A 6000-nucleotide genomic window follows, 5' to 3' on the forward strand; every position below is an offset into this window, starting at 1 on the left:
GACACGCTATAACATGCTATGCTATGATATGATGAACTATGATATGATATACTATAGCCTGACATACTATGACACGATATATTATAACGCGATATGCTACGACAAGACAAGATAAGATATGATACGATATGATAATACATGACATGGTATAAGTTCTATTTTCTATGTCCTATGACTCCATGACATTATTAATTATACACTATGTTATTGCTTGTGTTATCTTCTATGTCTTACATACTCGGTACACTATTCGTACTGACGTCCCTTCTTGTGGACGCTGCGTTTCATGCCGCGCAGGTCGGCAGACAGGTGGACTTGATCCTTAGGAGTTCTACCAGCGGTACTCTACAGCGCTCCAGTTGTTCCGGAGCCTCACTTCAGTGGTACTATTTTGTGTATGTATTCTTGGGCACGACAGTACTCGGCCCTTTCTATGTATAAGTGTACTATTTCTAGAGGCTCGTAGACAGATATGTACAGTCAGTCAGGTACAGTTAGATATATGGTGTTTTAGCATGTTAATGTTGTTGTATAAAGTGATAACGAAGTTTACTAGTCTATGTTTATAATGACGCTGCTAATGTTAATGTTCAAAAAAAAAAAATATATATGGCACCGTTCATACGGCTTGCTAAGAGGTAAAGGCAAAATGATAGACAAGGGGGTGCTCGGTACAAGTATCGGGTACTCGTCACGGCCCCTAGTTGGGTCGTGACAATATACATATATTCTACCCAGCGTTATAAGCTCGGGGTTCATTACAGCCCTTCATAGGCACATATAAGTATAATAGCCCGTAGGCACCTTTTGCATCATTTTTGATATCATTATCATTACTATCCTCATCGTTATCGTTACATCTACATTATGGACTTACTCGTCATACGAGGAACATAGTATAATCATAGTACATATCAAGGGTCGTGAGCTTATGAGCTCGGAATGTCAACCATGTGAAGACAACATACTCATATAGAGGAATTAGGAATTTAGCCAAGAACCATGCCTTATGAAAGAAGGGTTAGCCTTACATACATTTCCGTCGAACTATTCTACACTTGCACGTTCCCTTCCAATGCTAGCGTTTATACCTTCATTAATATCATAACAATGGCCATTAGTCATTCACATTATCCACATTATCTAGATTCCTCAATTTGCCTCTAATTCACCCACATTCATGGTCATAACACCCATCTTCGTCCATTCGTCTAAAGTGTTTAGTTCATGATCTTAATACCATTTATGAAACATTCATATCACAACACAACAACATTCATAACTCAATTCAAACTATTTCTCAAAATGTCACTATTCATCTTTCATGACCTAGTTGACCACATTTTCTATAATCCATGTATTTTAATTCTCCAATACCTTAAACATCTTGTAAAAATCTTGAATCTTACCTTAGAAGTTGTAGGAACAAGCTTTGGTTGATAATACTCTTCTTTGAGCAAAACCCTAGTTTTTCTCCATTTGGATTTCTTGACTTGGATGATCCTTGATGATTCCCTTATCCTTGATTCACTTGTCTTAATGTTATTGATGGCTTATAATCCTTGAAAACTCATATAATAAATGTAGAGAGAAGTTTTAGAGAGAAGTGATGTAATGTTGTAATGAAATAAAATAAGTCTTGATCCTCATATTTAATGAATTGGAAAATCTGTGCTGGGTGAACAGTGGTCGTCCATGGAGATTTACGAACCGTATTCCACTATAAGGCTCGTCCTCCATGGGCGTATTTAGCCATTTCCAGAACCAGAAGCTGGGCTGCCTTCATGGTGGTTTACGACCATGGTTTACGAGCCGTAAATCACTTTACGGTCCGTCCACCAGGTCGTATTTAACCATTTCCTCGGCTGGCAGAAAGTTGAAGTTTGGCATGCCAGTTTACGACCTGGCAGTTTACGGACCATATACCAGTTTACGGTCCGTATCTGCACTTTACGACCACTGGCAGAAAGCTGAAGCTTTTGCATGGCAGTTTACGACTGCCAGTTTACGGACCGTATTGCACTTTACGGTCCGTATTTTGCAATATACGACCACTGGGCAGTTTTGCCAACTTTCAATTTTTCTCATTTGTCGACTTTTCATTCTAATCATCCACATCCCTTTACATACATTTCCCATGAAACATTATACACTCGCACTCCTCGCACACATCATTAGTTCATTTACTTGCGTACCAACGGGAAATTTTACGAGGTGTAACACATGCCATGTTTGTTCTGGTTTCATACTTTATGGGGGTTTATAAGGTTGTCTTGAGTAGTTTAATCTAGTCTAAATGTTGCTTGAAGTTTAAAAACTGCTACAATAGATATAAAATAAGCTTTAAAGACTTGTTTCTCTATGTATTTGATGTTGTATGGTCATACAATGTAGTGTTATGCTTGTTCAAACTGTCTAGTAGTAACTCAGACCCTGAAAACCCTGTGCAAAAACTTCTTTTTCCCTAAAATCTACACAGACAACACTTTTTAGTTATTTCTTGTTATACCCCGCGTTTTCAGAGCATGAGTATGACATGCACCTTACCGTAGCAATGGAGAGCTTCGGAATATTTAGAGATCGAGCAAATTGAAGAAAATAAGTGCGACGAAAATTTGAAAAAAAATGCTAGGCGAAATTTTAGTCAACTCTGGAGGCGCATATCTCATAGTATATGTGGGGTTTTAAGGTGTTTTAAAAGCCTAAAATGAAGTTCATCGAGTCTAGTTTGTGATGCAACAAACCATTCATTGATAGGACATCGGAGTAGAGAATTATAGAAGTTACAAACTGAACTGTCGACGCAGAAACAACATTTCAGCAGTACCGCTACAGTACTGCTACAGTACTGTAGCTACAGAAAAACCGACTTTGGCCTTTTCTTTAAAGGGACAAAAAACTTCATTTTTCAGCAAAAAAAGGTTCCAGAAATTTCCAGAAAAATTCAGCCCCTCTCCCTTCCTTTCTACATAATTAAATTGAGGGATTTCATGGCAAATTGAAGGAAAAAGATGGAGGTCACAATAGCCATGGCAACTCACGGCCATGGCTGCACTTGAAGAGGTCACATGCTTCCTTTAAGAGTTTTGCTTCTAAGGTAAGATTTCATTCCCTTTTCCATTTTTTGGAAATGATTAATCTTGGTATGAATTGGTGGATGTGGAATTGAATGCAAAAATATTGTGGGTTGATGTTGAAGCTTTGTTTGAGCCGTGTAGGGGCTGTTTTTGTAGAACATGGTGAATGAGTTTTATGTGACATTTTGGTTGTTGTTGTTGTTGTGGATTCTACGGTAAAAATGAAGGTTTAATGGTTCAAGTGGAAGTTGTAATCGTTGTGGGCTGTTTTAGAAGCTAATGTGATTTTAATACAATTTCTTGTATTTTTGGAAAATAATGTTGTTAGCATGTGAATGGTTGGTGTAGTTCATGAATTTAAAAGAAGGAAATGTGTTGTTATTGTTCTTGTTGAATTTGGACGGTTTCGGGTGAAGTGGTATGTTGGTCGGGTTATTTGGAATATTATGTAAATTGTTTGAAGTACTCTTGAATCATGTTAGAATGATTTCGGATTTATACTTGAATGTGGAATCATTGGTATTGGCTTGATTATATGCGATTAAATTGAATACAAATGGAATGTTGTTGACTTGTGTGACAAGAGTTGTTAATGTTAGAATATATTTTGGGATTGATCGTTGAATTTGTTAGTATCATTGTTGGTAATGTTGTTGGTAAATTTGGCCGAGTTCCATTCTCGGGTTTGTTGTTGTACTTTTGGCCGAGTTGAATTCTCGGAGATGGCGCATTTACAGGGGAAATGCTACCGAAATTTCTGTAGACAAATGTTAATTCAAGATTGAATTCCTAAAAGCTCTAATTAATATTTGGTAAATGTGACCATTTGTAGATTTTGGAGAGTTTGGGACTTGAATTTGGAGTAGCGTAAGAAGCGGAAACGGTATGTAAGGCTTTATCCTTCCTTCTTTTGGCATGTCCTATGTATACTAGGTCAAGACTTGAGCCTCGGGAACAATTCTGTCCATCGAAACCCGAGTTTGATTTTGAATACTGTTCGTTCAATGTAATTGAACTATAATTCTTATGTTTTGTTGGAAAAGTGTCTAAACATCCATAACTTCCACAAGCGTATTCGAATTGCTTTGAAACTTTCTTGGATGACTCCATAGAGTCCAATGTTTGTAATTTATATCCGCCACCTCGACTTGACCCGAGGTGGGCCCACAAGTTCCGAAACTTCCTTCGCTTGTCTCACTTGAGCTATTCTTGTATGATATAAAAGTAAGTATTTTGATATTCTGGATAAGCTACTTACCTTCTGTATTTTTCTGATATACGATTTTGGCATACATGAATCTAATTACCGAGTCCCTCACCGAGGGCCGGGGCACGTTGTATGTATGTGTAATGCCTGATTCTGACATATGTGATTTATGTTTGGAAAGTAATAAATTTGGTTATTGACCGCTGGATTCTTGACCGTGGTGTGTGCGACATTGGCCGCTGGATTCTTGACCGCGGTATGCCGCATTTGTGATGTTGACCGCTGGATTCTTGACCGCGGTGTGTGCGACATTGACCGCTGGACTCCTGACCGCGGTATGCCGCACTATGTGATAGTGACCGCTGGACTTTTGGTCGCGGTAATTGTGTGTCTGGTTTTCTGTGTGTATGAGACGGAAATGTTTTTCAAAAGAAAGCAAGCATGTTGGCATTTTGATTGCCGTATTTGTCTTCCGGAACCTCCTATGTATGATTTGTACGTCAAATGCAACACTTTGGTATTCTGGTTATTGTGCTCACCTTCTGTACATTTTACTTCGGTTATGACTTCGTTTTCTGTACTTCATGCTTTGCATACTCAGTACATATTTCGTACTGACCCCCTTTCTTCGGGGGCTGTGTTTCATGCCGCGCAGGTACTCCCAGGTGAGTTGAAGACAGTATAGAAGATGTTCCAGTGCAGATGGCAAGCTCCATTTGTTCCCGGAGTGCTGCCGAGTCAGAGTTGGTATGTTATGCTTTCTGGATTACGTTAGAGACTTTGCAGACAGCGTCGTGGGTATTGGTTGTCAGTCTGTAAGTGGCTCCGTCAGCCGAAATGTCGGTCTGTGTTATGTACTGAATTGTGTATGATTATAGATTTGTTATGCTTGGAAGCTACGTGGAAGAATATTTCTGAAAAAAAAATTACGATGTATTTCATCTCATTTGATTTGAAAAGTTTGACGTGATTTTATGTGCAGCAAGAGTCTGAGGGTTCGCTCGGCCCTAGGTAAGGGTCGGGTGCCCATCACACCCTAGCGGAATTAGGGTGTGACATTTCTTTAGTGAATCAATGAGGCATATCAATATAAGTTCAAACAAGTGTTTTATAAGGATAGGTGTGAATCAGTTTTCAGACAAACAATAGGACATCTGGTAAGTTTATCAAGTGGTAGAACAAAGTAGAGACAAGGCTTAAGCTTTCAGGATGCCAAAAATTAGAGTGAATGCCATGTAGTTAACTCATAGAACATGTAAAGTATTAAGATGGCTTAGATATATAATTGCAAACAAGCACAAATATCACATAACTCAAATGTATTGTCATGGCATGCAGTTTAGCAATCCAGTGGCATAGAAACACCCTCCATTGTTAAAGTTTTTAGTTTAGATGAAAGTTCTGGTGTCAAACAGGAATTAATGAACAATGAGCAGTTTTAAGGACATAAAGATCACCTATATAAGGCAGCTAACACACAGGGGTACTTAGTATAACAAACACATAGCCATGATAAGTCTTAACAAGGCTCAGAGTGTAGTAGACAACAGGGTGAATCAGTTAATTGCTAAGCCTATTTTAGTTTTGTGAGTCAGTCAACAACAGTTTCAAGTGAGTCATTTTCAAGTTGTCCCCTTTCTTAAATAAGTTACAGAGGTCAAAAAATGATACAAACTTAACTAAATAGAGGCCATTTTATTCAGACACATTCAACAT

General features: G+C 38.4%; 1 long non-coding RNA gene across 1 annotated transcript; it reads left to right on the forward strand.

The window, feature by feature from the left end:
* Positions 1–2932: 2932 nt before the first annotated feature.
* On the forward strand, positions 2933–5218 carry LOC132620108 (uncharacterized). The gene is made up of 3 exons (XR_009574735.1): positions 2933–3097; positions 3910–3960; positions 4940–5218. It is a non-coding gene; the product is annotated as an uncharacterized LOC132620108 (long non-coding RNA).
* Positions 5219–6000: the final 782 nt, after the last annotated feature.

The sequence above is a fragment of the Lycium barbarum genome, chromosome 2 (assembly GCF_019175385.1).
Source record: "Lycium barbarum isolate Lr01 chromosome 2, ASM1917538v2, whole genome shotgun sequence".
NCBI classification, from domain to species: Eukaryota; Viridiplantae; Streptophyta; class Magnoliopsida; order Solanales; family Solanaceae; genus Lycium; species Lycium barbarum.